This window comes from Astyanax mexicanus, chromosome 21, assembly GCF_023375975.1.
Source record: "Astyanax mexicanus isolate ESR-SI-001 chromosome 21, AstMex3_surface, whole genome shotgun sequence".
In the NCBI taxonomy this organism is placed as follows: Eukaryota; Metazoa; Chordata; class Actinopteri; order Characiformes; family Acestrorhamphidae; genus Astyanax; species Astyanax mexicanus.
Window position 1 is genome coordinate 11752326 of NC_064428.1, and position 19287 is coordinate 11771612.

At 40.5% G+C, this 19287-nt stretch overlaps 1 long non-coding RNA gene and 1 pseudogene across 2 annotated transcripts; both read left to right on the forward strand.

Annotated features, from left to right (window-relative positions):
• Nucleotides 1–219: 219 nt before the first annotated feature.
• On the forward strand, nt 220–4372 carry LOC111193742 (uncharacterized). Of its 2 annotated transcripts, XR_007428197.1 has the most exons (4): nt 220–377; nt 2066–2123; nt 2428–2492; nt 3973–4372. It is a non-coding gene; the product is annotated as an uncharacterized LOC111193742 (long non-coding RNA). The 2 variants fall into 2 exon arrangements; XR_007428196.1 differs by lacking the exon at nt 220–377 and having other exon boundaries at nt 416–2123.
• A 1998-nt stretch (nt 4373–6370) lies between these two features.
• Nucleotides 6371–17704, forward strand: LOC125785879 (RNA-binding protein 25-like; annotated as a pseudogene).
• Nucleotides 17705–19287: the final 1583 nt, after the last annotated feature.

Below are 19287 nucleotides of genomic sequence, written 5' to 3' on the forward strand. Positions count from 1 at the left end.
TACATCTGGGGACAAAGGACCTCCTCAGTCTGTCTGTTTACACAGCATCCCATAGTTTTTGGAATTGGGGTTTCTACTTCTACACTGTAAAAAGTGATTCTAGCTCGAAGTAAATATTACTTAAAAAATTATATGAAACGCAAACAATTAAATTACTTTAATGTTGTTTATTATTTTTTTTACGTTTTCTGAACTTATAATCTGCATTATAAACTGAACTAAACAAGCTTGTCAAAATCTACTTAATTTTTTTTAAGTTTCAAGCAACAATGTTGAACTGAGTTGACACAACTTTATTTGAATCAGTTCAAATTAAAAGAAGCTTTGGTTCAAATACAGAGCAAGACGTGCACCATTTACAGCCGTTCGACTGGCAGGTAAGCAATGTTAAATACATTTCTCCTAAAATATTCATGTCCAACCTAAAAGTTTACTTGCCAAATAACATTATAAGAGTCTAATTGTAGAAATACATACATCGTGGTTAGATAACTAGTCAGCCCTCACTTTTGGCTGACGTTTCTGGTGAGCTAGAAGATTGTTTGGCTACACAGCAAAATGCTAACGTGAGGGCTCGGTGTGTGGATAAGGACTGGGGATAAGAGTTAGCTTAGCTAGCTAGCTAGTCTGGAGAGCGTTTTTAGCGGGCAAAATGCTAACGTGGGGGCTTGGTGTGTGGATAAAGACTGGGGATAAGAGTTAGCTTAGCTAGCTAGCTAGTCTGGAGAGCGTTTTTAGCGGGTAAAATGCTAACGTGAGGGCTCAGTGTGTGGATAAGGACTGGGGATAAGAGTTAGCTTAGCTAGCTAGCTAGTCTGGAGAGCGTTTTTAGCGGGTAAAATGCTAACGTGGGGCTCGGAGTGTGGATAAGGACTGGGGATAAGAGTTAGCTTAGCTAGCTAGCTAGTCTGGAGAGCGTTTTTAGCGGGTAAAATGCTAACGTGGGGCTCGGTGTGTGGATAAGGACTGGGGATAATAGAGTTAGCTTAGCTAGCTAGCTAGTCTGGAGAGCGTTTTTAGCGGGCAAAATGCTAACATGGGGGCTTGGTGTGTGGATAAAGACTGGGGATAAGAGTTAGCTTAGCTAGCTAGCTAGTCTGGAGAGCGTTTTTAGCGGGTAAAATGCTAACGTGAGGGCTCAGTGTGTGGATAAGGACTGGGGATAAGAGTTAGCTTAGCTAGCTAGCTAGTCTGGAGAGCGTTTTTAGTGGGTAAAATGCTAACGTGGGGCTCGGTGTGTGGATAAGGACTGGGGATAAGAGTTAGCTTAGCTAGCTAGCTAGTCTGGAGAGCGTTTTTAGCGGGTAAAATGCTAACGTGGGGCTCGGTGTGTGGATAAGGACTGGGGATAATAGAGTTAGCTTAGCTAGCTAGCTAGTCTGGAGAGCGTTTTTAGCGGGCAAAATGCTAACGTGGGGGCTTGGTGTGTGGATAAGGACTGGGGATAAGAGTTAACTTAGCTAGCTAGCTAGTCTGGAGAGCATATTTAGTGGGCAAAATGCTAACGTGGGGGCTTGGTGTGTGGATAAGGACTGGGGATAAGAGTTAACTTAGCTAGCTAGCTAGTATGGAGAGCATATTTAGCGGGCAAAATGCTAACGTGGGGGCTTGGTGTGTGGATAAGGACTGGGGATAAGAGTTAACTTAGCTAGCTAGCTAGTCTGGAGAGCATATTTAGCGGGCAAAATGCTAACGTGGGGGCTTGGTGTGTGGATAAGGACTGGGGATAAGAGTTAGCTTAGCTAGCTAGCTAGTCTGGAGAGCGTTTTTAGCGGGTAAATTGCTAACGTGGGGGCTCAGTGTGTGGATAAGGACTGGGGATAATAGAGTTAGCTAACCTTGCTAGTTTTGTTTTGTATTTGTTCAAAATTTAACTTGCCTGTTGACCATATTTTTAGATGCACTTAGCGATTTAGTTATTTCACACTGTTTTGAGTTGTGCACTTGTTCATTTAAATATCAAAGAGGAGTTCCAGCGCATAACTAACGTTACTTTGCATCTGGAGTCAAAATTCATGTTAAAGCTTGACCAGTATACGTTACACAAAAACTTCTCTATCTTCAGTGCCAAGGCCGGAGCGTCAGGAAGAAGAATGCAAGGCATAATGAGCTGTTTGGTCAAGGTAAGTTTATTTTTATTTTTAAATAAAGGTGCCAATAAATGTGCAGTACTGTAGGAATGTTTTTGTTTTTCTTACAATTTTAATTCACGTTTTTTGAGAACACTGTAAAAGAGATATTTGAATTAGCAACAGATTTTTTTAGCACCCGACATGAGTAATCTCATTCTCAGGAGAAGCTCCATCTTTGTTGGATCTTGTTGGAATAAACAACAATGAGCCTGTTTGTGGCACTTTATTAAGAACAAAAACAGCAGCATTACTTGTGCTTTTATAAAATTGATTAAAAAATGTTTTGTTTGTCTAGGGAGCAGTCACCACTGAGCCTGGTGGAGTATGTGGGGGGAACATGGCCTGCTCGCAGAACACTTTGTAAGTAAAATCTGCAGTGATTGACATTACAGTGAACTAAGCACCATTTGGGGTAGTACTGTACTAGAGGTTTTAACATTATTGACTACAGGAGCATATGCATGAGCTGAAAGTAAAATTCTCACACAATTACCCAGCAGTTCTTTAGAATTCTTTTTTAAGGGTGCTAGTTGTGCCAGCTCACAGTTGTGGCGCACAGATATTTTAAAGTAAAGATCAGTTATGCAAAATTATTTTTACTGCCTGGTTTGTTGACATTTCTCAGGGGTGGCAATGTTTATTGTGTTTATTAGCGTTGTAACTTTATTTTAAATAACATTTATCTATATACAGTACAGTGCAATACATAGACCACCCTTTGTGCACTGTGCGAGTTATTCAGAACAGAACATTGCCCAAAAGATCAATAAAACATAACTTTTTTTTGTATTTTAGGTGTATTTTCTAGTTCACAGCTGCAAAGTCCAGATTTGGGCGTTTGTTGCTGTTTTTGCTTTTCACAATCCAAGTGTTCCCTTGTTCTATTGTGTTCAAGTGTGGAACAAAATATTTGTGTATTTATTTTAATTTCTCATTAAAGACACATTTTTTCAGACTCATAGCATTAATTGTCTGATGGACACATCTGAAACCATATATTTCTTAAGGGTGTTCTATAACTTCAGTAAATTATTGTATTTGTTTAATTCTCCACTATATTTTCCTGTTACTATAAAACAATCACTAAACCTAACAGTAACTTCAAACTACAAAATATTCCCTTGTATCCTTATATTTAACCCAGGGGAGGGCAATACATTTTTCCAAGGTGCCAAATGAGGAATTGCAACGGTTTTAGAGGGCCAGACTATTATACATAGCTTGGTTCTGCACAATACATGTATACTGTAGGGCTGTACAGCATTTATAATAATAAAGCAATAAATGCATTTGTATGTTTGTTCTACCTCAGTTCTTTTTTTAGCTCAGTGAGAGAAATCTGGACTTTTTGGGCTTAGAGAAGTGCATTAATGTCAGGCTGAAAACCTGTTTTCTAGGACTCCAAGCTGTTTTATTTTTCAGAATTATTACTGGAAACATACATAATGAATACAATTAATGTAAGACTTTTGAGGTGCTGTTTGATAACCCTTTGATTTGCTTATTTCATAGCACAGCATTCTTTTTAGGTCATTTTTTAAAATATTACACTTTTACAGATCTGGTTAAATTATGTTTATTTAGCTGTAAAACAAATTTTTGTTCCATTTTCATTCTCTGCAGGAGAAGCGCAAACCTACGTAATACACTAAGATAATACACCGTTTAGATGCGCTCGAAGGTTTTCGGTGCTGATAGCGCAACTTAGATTTACTTTCCTCTTCTAATTTAACAACAATCTCGCATTCAGCAACCCTAGTTAATTTAAGGACAAAGTATGTCTTCAATTATTTTTTTTGTAGATAACCATCTACATGTGTATTTTTTCATTTTTTAACAGGATGAGGGTGAGGTCAATATTTCACAGCACATCATGAAGATCTTCACAGTGAAGGAAGAGGGTGCAACAGAGGATGAAGGTACCGTCTTTGAGGGTCAAGAGGTACTGGCTGGTCTTGGAAATGTCCCACAGGCATGTGCTGCACTTCTGGGGTTCATATATGCCTTGAATTTGCAGTACCCTAAACCACTGAGATACACATTGGAAGTGTTTCAGAAGCTTTTTATGGAACAGGATGGACTGAAACTTTCTCCCAAGGTGCTGTCTCTTAAAACAACAGCTGTTAATTAAGCCTTGCTATCTCGAATAGGCTTGAAGGAGAACGCTGGTGTAAAGTTGACTTGGTGTAATAAAACATGATACTAAAACCTGCCAATAAATGCAAAAGTGGTTAAAAGTCTGAGAATTGATTTATTTGAGTGGTAAGTAAGTGTAGTTATATTTTAAGAAATACAAAAGCAAAAAAATTAAGGCAATAGTTTGCATGGATCTTTCTATGTCGGTAGAACTTTAACAAATTAGTTAAAACAACTCAAATTCATAGATTTTAATTTTGATTTAATGTAGTTGTGTTTATTAAAAAAATAGTAGAAATAACTTAAATATTTTAAGTTAATGGTAGGTAAAAAAAATAAGTTGATATAACTTGGTGTTTTTTAGTTATACTATGATAATTTATTTAAGTATATTTTAAGTGGCTTAGACAAGTTCCATTTACTTAAAAGAACAGAAAGTTATTTCAACTCAAAAAGATCCATGCAAACTATTGCCTTAATTTTTTTAAGTTCTTTCAACGCCTCATTTTTTACAGTGTAGATCCCACTGCCACTGTAACCAGATGATCAATATAATTCTCTTGACTTAACAGAATATCATTGGTTATAACTGATGTTATAACTGATTGGTGTGCACCAATAAAGTAAATTATTTTACAGTTGAGTTCCTAAGAAGCTCTTCAAAAGACTTGAATATGTTCAGTGTGTAGTAGGTGTGATATCTGGTGTGTATTTATCTGGTTAGGTAATAATTAACCACAGTTTCTGTTATTGTGGCCTCTGTATGTGTTTACGCCTGCCACAGCTTTATGCAAATGTCCACCTACACAGCCACGTGGCTAGCCATATAAACAAATACAGTGCACAGTGGTGGCTTTCAGCCTAGAGCAACCAAATATACTGTGGGTTAGAGTGTAAAAGTATTGAAATGTAAATAAAAAAATTCAGTATTTCATGTTTAATCTGCTTAACTTTTTAATTGTATTCATTAATAAACATCCATTCCTGCATTTCAGGCCAGAAGTTGAAAAAGGTTTTTTTTTTTTATTTATGGTTAGAAATAAGATGATGTCAACAGGTGATTATAATCATGATTTGGTACAAAAGCAGTATCCACTAAAATCTGAGTGTCTGAGGAATAAAGATAAGCATATGAGTTTCCAGTAAGAAATATGTCAGAATTTAAAAAAAAAATGTTTTAAAACAATGTTCCTTAAAGAAAGCACATAGTAACCATTCAAGGAATTGATGTCTATTGTGTTTTCATCATTGTTAAGTTGATTTAGAAATGGATGGGCAGGATGGAGGTGTAGAGGCAGCAGAGAGAGCAAGAGAGACAGCAGACAAAAGGGGAGAGGCAGCAGACAGAGGGGGAGAGGCAGCAGATAGAGGAGAAGAGGCAGCAGATAGAGGAGAAGAGGCAGCTGACAGAGGAGGATAAAGGGGGGAGAGGCAGCAGACAGAGTGGAGGCAACAGATAGAGAGGGAGGCAGCAGATAGAGGGGTATAGGTAGCAGACAGGAGGGATAAGGGGGGGGCAGCAGACAGAGGAGGAGAGGCAGCAGATAGAGGTGTATAAGCAGCAGACAAATAAGGAGGAAAGTAGACATAGAAGGTGAGGCAGCTGATAGAGGGGGCTAGGCAGCAGACAGAGGGGGAGAGGCAGCAGAGAGAGCAAGAGAGACAGCAGACAAAAAGGCAGAGGCAGCAGACAGAGGGGGAGAGGCAGCAGATAGAGGAGAAGAGGCAGCTGACAGAGGAGAGAGGCAGCTGACAGAGGAGGATAAAGGGGGGAGAGGCAGCAGACAGAGTGCAGGCAACAGATAGAGAGGGAGGCAGCAGATAGAGGAGTATAGGTAGCAGACAGGAGGGATAAGGGGGGCAGCAGATAGAGGTGTATAAGCAGCAGACAAATAAGGAGGAAAGTAGACATAGAAGGTGAGGCAGCTGATAGAGGGGGCTAGGCAGCAGACAGAGGGGGAGAGGCAGCAGATAGAGGGGAATAGAAGGGGAGAGGCAGCAGACAGAGGGGGAGAGGCAGCAGATAGAGGAGGAGAGGCAGCAGAGGCAGGCAGAAAAGGAGAGGCAGGAGACAGAGGGGGAGAGACAGAGAGTGGGAGGAAAGGCAGCAGATAGAGAAGGAGAGACAGCAGAGAGAGGGGGAGAAGGAGAGGCAGCCGACAGAGGAGGAAAGACAGCAGACAGATGAGGAGAGGCAGCTGACAGAGGGTGGTGGAGGGGGAGATATATTTAAAGAAAAAAATTGACATTTTCAGACAAGAAATATCTGTGATTTTAGTACTGATTAGTGTGAGGTTGCTGTGGTGTTCCTATGCTAAGGTGTTGCTATGGTATCCATGGTGGTTTATATTGTGTTGCTAAGCTCCATGTAGTGTAGTGGAGTAGTGGAGAGCTGCCTGACGTGTGGGTATCCAAACTTTTGTCGCCTTGCACAGGGTGTATATAGAGACCTTGGTCTTCATATTTCAAAAAATTGTGACATACATGGCCGTGCAAATTTATTTTTTTTTTACGAAAACTGAATGTCCAATCAAAAAGCTGTGTACAAGTGATAATATGCAATCAATAATAATAATAAGAAGACTAAGAAAAAGAAGATTGAGAAATAACAGTACTGTATGCATTTGCCTGGTCACAGTCACTTCTTTTCAAAACTGTTACTCATGCTGACAGTGATTCTTATTTTTATCATGCTGGTAAACATTATAAGCAGAAAACAAGGGCAATGAGTTTGTGCTCTGCTCCAGGAACTGAAGCATTACCTCAGCCTGCGATCCAGCCTGGCCTCCATGGCCCTCAGCTACATCACGCTACAGACCTCACTGGGGGAACATCAGCATTACCGTATGCTCCTGGAATAGCACTGAGCTGCTTTTAGCATCGTAGCATCACTCTTAACTCTTAACTTCAACTTTAGAAGGCCCTACACGATGAATCACAGTATGTTCAGTATAGATAGCAATGAAGAATACCATTATGACTGCATCAGATGCTCATTGCTATCCTACACCCCACAAACTGTCTATTTTCATTTCTTGCAACTATGCCTCTAAACAGGAAAAATATCTACACCAATGGGCGTGGTGGTCTGGAAAGGAGGTGTGCTCAGGTAAATTTCTTGGCAACAGAAAGTACAGACTAAACACAGCCTAGACAGATATCAACGGTCAGACGTTTATTGCTATCTTGGCAACAAAGCAGGTCAGTTTCCTCTGTTGAAAAGCGTTGGACACGTCTAGGGAACTGCACCATTAAAATAGCAATCCGCCAAAGTCCTAACATACCTGGCTCTTAAAGGCAATGGCAAGTGACACGCTGATTGGTTTATTTTACGCTTCGCCCCAAAACACACCCATGATTAATTCAGTTCACCTATAGATCACTAAAATAGCTCCACTGATCATATACAGCTCTAGAAAAAAAAAATAAGAGACCGCTTAAAAATGATGAGTTTCTTTTATTTAACCAATTTGAAAACCTCTGGAATATAATCAAGAGGAAGATGGATGATCACAAGCCATCAAACTAAACTGAACTGCTTGAACTTTTGCACCAGGATTAAAGCAGCATAAAGGTATCCAAAAGCAGTGTGTAAGACTGGTGGAGGAGAACATGGTGCCAAGATGCATGAAAACTGTGATTAAAACCAGGGTTATTCCACTAAATATTGATTTCTGAACTCTTAAAACTTTATGAATATGAACTTGTTGTTTTCTTTGCATTATTTGAGATCTGAAAGCACTTTTTTTTTTGTTATTTCAGACATTTCTCATTTTCTGCAAATAAATGCTCTAAATGACAATATTTTTATTTGGAATTTGGGAGAAATGTTGTCTGTAGTTTATAGAATAAAACAACAATGTTCATTTTAATCAAACATATACTGTAACTTTAAATTTTAGACATTAGTCCTGCATTTGTTTCTCTGTTTCTCGGCTGTGGGGTTCTGAGCACTGAAGAACAGGGTGAATGGAGGATAATAATAAAGTATGAAATTGTATGTATGTTTTAATACATATAAAATCCTTTAAATCCATATCTTTTTCTGATACACTCATTAGGTACGCTAGATGTGTTGTTTTCTGTTTTTGAAATGAGAGTGTAGCTTCAGGATACTTCCTCTTACTCTGTTTGTTTTATGTAAATAATATTTCCATCCACGAAGGCAACATGCTTCAACATCTCATTTCCATAATATATTTGCTGTTGGCAGGCGTTGTACAACACTGTGCTAGATAAAGTTACACATATGTCAGTGGTGGAGGTGTTTGAGGGGGGGTGATTGGTAGAAGATATGGGTCCTAATCACTTTTTATCAGTTCATGCATCAGTTTCAGATGGTTGAGAACGACCACAAGCACTATCAGATTTTGTACGATCATTTTTTAAAGGGGAAAGAATCCAAATTATACTGATTTGAACAGTCTTGAGTCACGTTTCCTCATAAAACCACTGAGTAGTAGACTGAGACAGGCCATTACCGTCAGTCATTTACAAAAAGAAGATGGCAAAGTGCATTAAGTATCAACTCAGTTGTTTATTTGAGTTGTTTGAACTCAAATAAATTAAGTCTGTTTTACATAAAAATGGAGATTTCTAAACAATACTCAACTATTTTGAGTTAGATGAACATCTGTGGGCACATCTACACTTAAACTGAGATCTTTGAGTTGAATCAACTTATAATAACTGGGTTTAGTCTGTCGCCATTGGCAGCTTCTTTTCCATTGGCTTCTGTCACAATCGATTTACATACTGGGTGTGTCCCCCAGTTTCTGGCACTCACCATCAGTGTGTAGTGAACTCTGTGTTCTCACTGTGCTCTCAGTACTAATTTTTTACTGTTTTCTTTTATCTACTTTTCTATGAGTTTTTAAAAAAATAGTTGAATAAAACCAAAAAGAAGACCAAAAACAAGTTCAGGAAATATTAATTTTAAATATATATATATATATATATATATATATATATATATATATATATATATATATATATATATATATATATATATATATATATATGTATTTGTTAAGTTCACTGTACTTAAAAATTATATTACATGAACTTAAAATGTATTAGATAATCGGTTACAACAAAAGTTTTGAATATAGACAACTTATCAGGTTTTACACACTTAAAAAAACAACAACTTGCATTTACAGGTTATTTAAAGTAGAAACAACTCAAGTAAACTGTGTAGATTTAACCATGATTTGAGTACACTTAAATAGCAAGCATGAAGTGAACTTAACTTGAAAATAACAGTTATAATTGCTTAACTTTTTCAAGGCAACCAGTTTCCTCATTTTTTAAGTAAGATCAACCATTTACAGTGTAAAAGTGAAAGTAATGTAAGAGGAAAAAATAAAGCCATTAAAAACAAAAAAATGGCTTTGGCCGAACCACAGAGATCTATAGTGCACTACCCCCCATCTGAACTGTGGATCTCTGCAGCTCCTCCAGAGTGACCATGGGCTCTTGGCTTTAAAATCTCAGTACGTTTGTAGTAAATAGGTTTGTAAACTGCAATTCAGCATTTTTCACTCCTAACAAATCTGCATATTTTTTGACAAAAAAAAAAAAACTTAAAACATGCAGTAAATGCTTGTTACTCTTTGAAACGGAAACCATCAGTCTGGCGCATCCCTTAAAGGACTCTGTAATAAGACAGTAGAGTATACAGATAAGAGTCTGGTCTTCAGCTGAGCCGCTAATGCGTCATGCTAAGATAAACACAGCACTCAGAAGCTCTCACAGGATTACACAGCACTTCCAGAGGGGTTTACAGAGCAGTCGTTCCACAGCACAATCAACGCTAAATCACTACTCACAGGGAAATCACAGGCAGCCTATCAGACACAAGATATCTCAAAACCTCCTGTGGATGAGAGAGCGGGATTGGCTTTTACACCTTATCACCATACTGGTGATATAATCAATTCTAGCACTATAATTATGATCGTTTTAGAGTTTAGAGACTAATAGCTGTTGAATTGCTGGTGTCCATGAATACTTTAGTGCTTTAGTAGATTTTGAGCTTTAGTGTTTAGGGTCGTTGTCTGGTTGAAGTATCCAGCCCCGGCGCTTCAACTTCAACTTTCTCACCGATTCTTCAACATTGTTCTGAAGAATCTGTTGATATTGACTGGAATCCATGTGACTCTCAACTTAAACAAGATTCCCAGTACCTGCACTAAACACACAGCCCCACAGCATGATGGAACTGGCACAAATTTTACTGTGGGGAGCAGTAAAGTCAGTGTTTGTGTTGGAATGCTGTTCTTTTTCCTCCATGCATAAATAACCGCCCTCCAAATAACTCATGAATTTAAGCTTCATCAGTCCACAGAACCTTATTCCACAATGAAGCTGCTCGTCCAAATGTGCTTTATTTAGCTTTAGCATATCTGAAGCGACTCTGTTTGTGGCACAAAAAAGGCTTCTTCTGCATTAATTACTCTCCCATACAGCCTCTCCTCATGCAAAGTGCACTGAATAGTGAATAGTGAATGATGCACAGTGACTCCATCTGCAGCAGATTGTTGGTGATGTAGGTGTTTGGAGCTGGCCTGGAGGTCTGTGGGTTGACTATGACTGTTCTCACCATCCTTCTCCTCTGATTATCTGAGATTTTTCTTTTTCTGCTACTTCAGGTTTTAACTAGAACTGTGCCTGTGGTTCTTCCATTTCCTCACTCTGTTCCTCACAGTGGAAACTGCAGCTGAAATCTCTGAGATTTCAGCTTTTTATATCTTCCTCTAAACCATGATGTTAAACAATCTTTGTTTTTAGGTTATTTGAGAGTTTGGTTTTAAAACTCCCATGTTGCCACTCAATTAACCACCTTAACCCTTTCTCATAATTGGATTCACCTGTGTACGTAGGTCAAGGGTCAATGAGCTTACAAAAAACATTGTTCCAATAATTAGTGCTAAAGGTATCAAAATCAAAAGAATGACAGGAGTGCTACTTCAAAGAATGTAAAATATAAAACTTCTGGTTTGTTTAACACTTTTTTGTTTACTAAATAATTCCATTTGTTTTTGCTTTATAGTTTGGATGACTTTAGTTTTAATCTAGAATGAATCAATAATTAAAAAACTGAACTTAGGCCCAAACTTTTGAATGGTACTGTATATGTGGCCTAAATCTTGTAGCAAGTATGCCAGATGAAAATAGAGAATATGGGCCAAACCTGAGCCAGAACAAATGTGAAATATGCGAGCTGAAATACATTCATAAAAGTTTTATTATTGTTGTTTTTTTTTTGCTAAATATATTCACAGCAGTTCATGACATCATCCAGCCATCAGCCGTTAGAGTATTCTCCATACAGGGAAACTGACGTTACCCGCTGTCATTATAATCAGAGCAGCTGAGGGGATGTAGCCGCAGTGTGTCCTCACAGCGCTAACTTCCTTTATCTCATATCACTCCACCGCCTCTGTACTGCTGAGGGTGAGGCAGAATTATTCTGCACCATTTACACTGCCTGCCTGCCCCAGGGGCCTGGGATGGAGCTGGAGGAGTGTGTGTGTGTGTGTGTGTGTGTGTGTGTCTGTGTGTCTGTGTGTGTGTGTGGTGTGATAAATAATGGAGTTGGCCTAGTGAGGCAAGTGGCCAAAAACATGTGAAAAGGAGAATATCATACCATAATATTCAAAAAGCTACAATGCTCTAGAAACCCATATTATATAATTTTATTTTTCTACTGACTGGCCACTTTATTAGAAACACCCACTTTCCTCATACTGGCCACTTTATTAGAAACACCCACATTCCTCATACTGGCCACTTTATTAGAAACACCTACTTTCCTCATACTGGCCACTTTATTATAAACACCCACTTACTGCATGCTGGCCACTTTATTAAAAACACTTACAGTACTACTATCTTTTGCCATTTTATTGGAACCACAACCCTGCTCTTCCATCCACTAATGGACACTTTATTAGAAACACCCCCTCCCACACTATTCCTCCATTCACTACTGGCCACCTTATTAGAAACACCTACTTACTGCATACTGGCCACTTTATTAGAAACACCTACTTACTGCATACTGGCCACTTTATTAGAAACACCCACTATCCCCATACTGGCCACTTTAATAGAAACATCCACTTTCCTCATACTGGCCACTTTATTAGAAACATCTACTTACTGCATACTGCCCACTTTATTAGAAACACCCACTTTCCTCATACTGGCCACTTTATTAGAAACACCTACTTACTGCATACTGGCCACTTTATTAAAAACACTTACAGTACTACTATCTTTTGCCATTTTATTGGAACTACCCCCTCCCACCCTGCTCTTCCATCCACTACTGGCCACTTTATTAGAAACACCCCCTCCCACACTATTCCTCCATTCACTACTGGCCACTTTATTAGAAACACCTACTTACTGCATACTGGCCACTTTATTAGAAACACCTACTTACTGCATACTGGCCACTTTATTAGAAACACAAACTTTTATCATACTGGCCACTATATTAGAAACACCAACTCTACTACATTGTGCGTCCACCCACTGTGGCCACTTTATTAGAAACACCCTCACATCTACTATCTACTTTGCATTTCCACTCACTGGCCACATTATAGGAAACACCTACTCTACTCCTACCTTGTGCCTCCAGTCATTGGCCACTTTATTAGAAACACCTGCTATACTGCCTTGCACTTCCACGTGCTGGCCACTTTATTGGAAACCCTTATAATACAACTGTGTGGTTTCACTCACTGTGGCCACTTTATTAGGAACAACTACTATACTACTGTGTGATTCCACTTACTGGGGCCACTTTATTAGAAACACTTACAGTACTACAATCTTGTACTTCCTCCCACTGCTGGCCAATTTATTGAAAACATCCCCAGACCTACTACCTACTTTGCATACTCTATTACTATCATGTGCTTCCACTGGCCACTTTATTAGAAACACCTACTACCTACTTCCTTGTGCTTGCACTCACCGTGGCCACTTTATTAGAAACACCTACTTCTGCTTTCTTGTGCTTCCACTCACTGTGGCCACTTTATTAGAAACACCTACTGTATTATTACTGTGTGCTTTCACACACTTTGGCCATTTTATTAGAAACACCTACTACTACTATCATGTGCTTCCACTCACTGTGGCCACTTTATTAGGAACACCTACCTGCCTTGTGCTCTTTATAGTGAGCAGTAACTATCTGCTGATCAGGCTGTGTAGATTTGATTGATGCCTGCCACAGTGAGGCAGTTTGAGTCAGTGGTGGACTGTGTGTGTGTTTGGTTCTGGTGTCAGCTCTTTAATTAGCCGGTTCCTCTGAGACGGACCACCAGGCCACACAATCCCTCTTTAATTAGCACAGCCAGACCCGGCGTTACACACACAATGACGAAGCACCGAGACCGAGCAGCTGCAGCACCAACTTCACAACCTCAGATCTTCAGATACCATGTTTTTTATCACGTTAATAATAAATAAAAAATATACTATTCCATTCTATAGAAATGAAGCCAAAATTGTTGAGTAGGGACCCAAGACAGAGCCAGACTCGTTCACATTTACAAATACACGAGTGACCACTCACCCACAATGCACTGCACATGCAAGATGGCAGAGTGCACGATAAAACGTTCAGGTTAAATGCACCATCAAATAATCCTCCACGAAAGAAGAAATCTCCATTCTTTTATACTTAAAGTCATCCAACAGTATTTTAATATTGTATACACCATTCTAAATTTGGAAGCTTGAAGCAGGTTAGCCACAATGCTAACAGCCAAGCTCAGCAATGTTGGTGCTGTGGACCTAACAGACACAGCACGGTAGGTTAACCTTGATGCTAACAAGTTTATATTGTGAATCTACATATATATTAGCTGGGCTTGGAAGGTTTTGGAGTGTTTTAGCCATGATGCTAACACTTGGCCTTGCAGGGGTTCATATTGCAAATCTAAGAGACACAGTAGTTGGACTTAAATAGTTTGAAGTAGGTTAGCCTTGAAGGTAACAGCCAGCCTCTACATATTTGAAACCACAGATACAGCAACTGGGCTATGAAAGTTTGAAGTGGGTCAGCCACAATGCTAACAGCCAGCTTCAGGAGGGTTGGAGCTACTATGTTAACAGACACAGTAACCAGGCTTTACAGGGTTGGTGCATGTTAGCTGCAATGCTAATAGCCAGGCTCTGTATAGTTGCCAATAGATTCAACTGTTTCGAACGGTTAGGAACTGGTTTGAAGTTGGTTAGCCTCAATGCTAATAGCTAGGTTCTGCTGGGTAAAGCAATAATACCAACATATTCAGCAGTTGGAAGGTTTGAAATGGGTATGGAGTTAGTTAGTCACGATGCTAATAGCTAGACCCTGCATGATTAAAGCCATGATGCCAATAGATTTAGCCATTGAAAAATTTGAATTTGGTTTGGAGTTGGTTAGCCACAATACTAATAACTAGGTTCTGCATGGTTGAAGCCATAATGCCAACAGATTGAGCTCTTGAAAGGTTTGAAATTGGTTTGGAGTTGGTTAGCTGCAATACTAAAAGACAGCCTTGACAGCTTTTAGCATAGTTAGAGATGCAATGCAACTAGAAATGGCATTTAGACTTGGAAGGTTTGGTGTGGGTTAGCCACAATGCTAACAGTAACCTTCAGCAGGGTTGAGGCTACTATGGTAACAGACACAGTAACCAGGCTTGACAGGGTTGGTGCATGTTAGCTGCAATGCTAATAGCAAGGTCTGCATGGTTGAAGCCACAATGCCAATAGATTCAGCAGTTTTGAAAGGTTAGGAAGTGGTTTGGAGTTGGTTAGCCACAATGTTAATAGCCAGGCTCTGCATGGTTGAAGCCATGATGCCAATAGATTTGGCAGTTGGAAGGTTTTGAACTGGTTTGTAGCTGGTTAGCTGCAATGCTAAACGCCAGCCTTTCACAGCTTTTAGCATAGTTAGAGATGCAATGCAACTAGAAACGGCATTTAGACTTGGAAGGTTTGGAGTGGGTTAGCCACAATGCTAACAGCCAGCTTCAGGAGGGTTGGGGCTACTATGTTAACAGACACAGTAACCAGGCTTTACAGGGTTGTTGCATGTTAGCCACAATGCTAATAGCCAGGTTCTGCATGGTTGAAGCCACAATGCCAATAGATTCAGCAATTTTGAAAGGTTAGGAACTGGTTTGTAGTTGGTTAGCCACAATGCTAATAGCCAGGATCTGCATGGTTAAAGCCACGATGCCAACAGATTCAGCAGTTGGAAGGTTTGGAACTGGTTTGCCACAATGCTAATATCCAGACTCTGCATGGGTAAAGCCATAATGCCGATAGATTCGGCAGTTGGAAGGTTTGGGGTTGGTTTAAAGTTGGTTAGCTACAATGCTAATAGCCAGGCTCCGCATGGTCGAAGCCACGATACCGATAGATTCGGTAGTTGGAAGGTTTGGAATTGGTTTGGAGGTGGTTAGCCACAATGCTAATAGCCAGGCTCTGCATGATTAAAGCCATGATGCCAACAGCAGATGGAAGATTTGGAACTGGTTTGGAGCTGGTTAGCTGTAATGCCAATAGCCAAGTTTTGCATGCTTGAAGCCACAATGCCAATAGATTCAGCTATTGGAAGTTTTGAACCTGGTTTGGAGTTGGTTAGCCACAATGCTAATAGCCAGGCTCTGCATGATTAAAGCCATGATGACAATAGATTTAGCAGTTGGAACATAATAACAAAGTAGAACTACTTTACTACTTCAGCAATTTAGTACCTAAGTACTAAGTAATTTAGTACCGCTGTATTCTGTACTCTACTAGAGTATTTCACTAGCCTACGGAGTACAGAGTACTTCAAAACGATTGGTATTTGTTACATCATTACTTTCTACAATTAAATTAAACTAAAAAATGTTAGGAATCATCATAAACCCACATTATCACTGCCATACTTTTTAGTTGCCTTTAAGCTCTATTTACTTACATGGGAATGAGCAGGGTTAAATGCTGTCCAGCATCCAGCCAGCAGAGGGCGTAGGAGATGTTTTAGCTTCACTCTTTGAAATGCCATCATCCCGTCCACTCGTATATAAACTATATGGGTATTTTCTGACAACTTTAGACCTTAAATCCATGTTTTTTGAAGTTATAGCTCCAACAACACGTTCTCCACGGAGCTCCTGGGCGAGTGAGTTATAATAACAGCGGCGTCCAAAAGGAAACCCGCTCCAGGCCTGGCGCTGCCTTGGGGAGATCCATTAGGTCATACAGGGGATGTGATTGCTCCAGTTGGCTCCGGTCGGGGCGAGGCTATATATTAGGCTGCTGGAGCAGATGGGGCTGCTGCTGCTGAAATTACTACAGAAAGGGAGTTGGGGGCGTTTACAGCGAGCCGTGGCAGATGCTAAGCGGCTGTGGGCGGTGTAAATGACCGTTGGGGGACGTCCAGCCCGAAGGGTGGACGCTGAATTTCCACACCTGATCTCCTCCGCCTGCCCTGCATATTGGTGCTGCCCTCTGGTGCCTTCTAGCTGCTTTTCCAGCCGGTGTGTGTGTGTGTATTGTGTGTGTGTGTGTGTGTGTAAAGTGTGTGTGTGTCTCAGGCTTTTTGCTGAGAGATTTAATTTGTCTGAAGTGAGGCTGCTCATGCCCAGTCACATCACCGGGGCCAGAACAGGTGTTTAAAATTCATTCTGGCTTTTGCTGCCAGGCCTGCAGAGCAAACCAGAGAGAGAGAGAGAGGGAGGGAGAGAGAGAGAGAGAGAAAGAAAGAGAGTGTGTTTTGGAAGCACCAAAGATATTCTATGGCACTCGTATGCGTAAAAAAGGGAAAGTGAGAACGAGGCAGAGCAAGAGAGAAAGAGATAAAGAGAGAGAGAAAAGAGAGAAATACAGACAGAGAGACAGAACAAGTAAGAGAGCGATAGAGGGAGAGAGAGAGAGAGAAAAAGAGAGCAAGAGTATTCTGGAAGCATCAAAGATATTCAATGGCACTCGGATGCGTAAAACAGGGGCTGAGAGAATGAGGCAGAGCAAGAAAGAGAGAGAGATAAAAAGAGAGAGAGAGGGAGAGAGAGAGAGAGAGAGAGAGAGAGAGAACAACAGGAAGAGTGAGACAAGGAGAGAGCAAAACAGACAAAGGCAGAAATAGAGAGTAAGAGAGAGATGAAAAGAGAGATTGGAAGAGAGAGCAAGAGAGAAAGAAAAAGAGGGAGCGAAAGAGAGAGATAGAGAGCGAGAGTGAGAGAAAAAGAGAGAGTGAAAGAGAGAAATAGAGAGGCAGAGCAAGAAAGAGAGAGAAAACAGAGAGTGAGAGAGACAAAGAAAGAGAGAAATACAGTGAGAGAGAGAAAGAGAGAATTCTGGAAGCATCAGAGGTGTTCAATGGCACTCTAAACAGAGAGAGAGAATGAGAGAGAGAGAGAAAAGAAAGAGAGGAAGAAAGAAATAAATACAGAGAGAGAGAGAGAGAGAGAGAGAGAAAAAGACAGAGCAGGTAAGAAAGTGATACAGGGAAAGAGAGAGGGGGACAGAAAGAGAAAGTGCAAGAGTTCTGAAAGCATCTGAAAGATATTCAATGGCACTCGTATGTGTACAAAACAGGAAAGAGAGAGGGAGACAGAAAGAGGGAAATAGAGAGAGGCAGAGAGAGGGAGAGAAAGAGAAATCAAAGCAAAAAAACAGAAACAGAGAGAGGCAGAGCAAGAAAGAGAGATAAAGAGAGAGAGAGTAAGAAATAAAAAGTGAGAGAGAAAGAGAGAGAAAGAGAAAGCATTCTCAAGCAAAGATATTCAATGGCACTTGTATGGGCAAGAAAAAGGAAAGAGAGAACAAGGCAGAGCAAGAAAGAAAGTGATAAAGAGCAAGAGAGGGAGAGAGAAAAAAGAGAGAGAGAAATGGAGAAATAGAAAGAGAGGCAGAGCAAGAAAGACATAAAACAGAGACAGAAAGACAGAATGAGAGAAATAGAGAGCGAGAGAGAGTGAAAGGGAAAGGAAAAAAGTGAGTAAAAGAGAGAAAGTGAGAGAGGCAGAGCAGGAAAGAAAGATAAAGAGGGAGGGAGAGAGACCTTTAAAAATGCATTTATTAAAACAAATTAAACATTAAATAGCTCTTTTTCAAACCACAAAAAAGAAAAAAACACAGAACATGAGAAAAAGCTATACGTTTAACATTAGAAACTCATCCTCAGAAATAAAACACAACACCTCCCCCTTTCCCCAAACCTCAGAAAACTCCATCAGTCTGTGAGTCAATTTAAAAAAAACAAACTCGACACGGATCCTGGTCCGTACCAGCGCTTTAACCAACAGGACAGGATCTAATGCCCCTCTACCACCAATTTTGTTTTTTCTCGTGAGCCAGACAGCAAGCTTGGCCTGACCCACCAAAAAATTCACGAGACAGAGCGTGCCTCTCCGAGCAGCCACATATTTAGGACCAAAAATATAGAGGCTTTCAGTCCAACCCACCCCGAGCCCCCTACACCATTCTTCTACTAGTGCAAACAGACCTGCCAACCTTTCACACTGCAGGAAGAGGTGACCCAGCGTTTCGTCTTTGCCACAAAACGGGCACCCCCTACCTACACTCGGATCAATATGTGCCACATATCTGTTCGTGGCCACGGCCCCATGCACAATCCTCCACTGAAGGTCTGCCGTTCGCTTCTCTATGGGAGGCTTGTACAGGGACCTCCAGCACCCTCGTGGAGAAGAGCCTGGTGCCAACAACCCAGACCACTTGGACTCCGGTAGACCAAAGAGAGCATTTCCAAAGGCCATCTTTACGCTTGCTCCATATAAGGCTTTCCTAGAGGCATCTGCCAGAGTCGTCATCTCAGGAACCGCATACGACAGTAGCCATCCCCTCTCATCCAGGGTGTCCCCCGCAGCCATCCCTACAGACAGAGAGGGGAAAGGCAGGAGATCCACCCCATCGCCACGCTCCAGGGCCTCTCTAAACTGAGCAGGCATCGCTGACATCACTTCCTCGAGAAACCTCTGCACCAGACGATCAGACT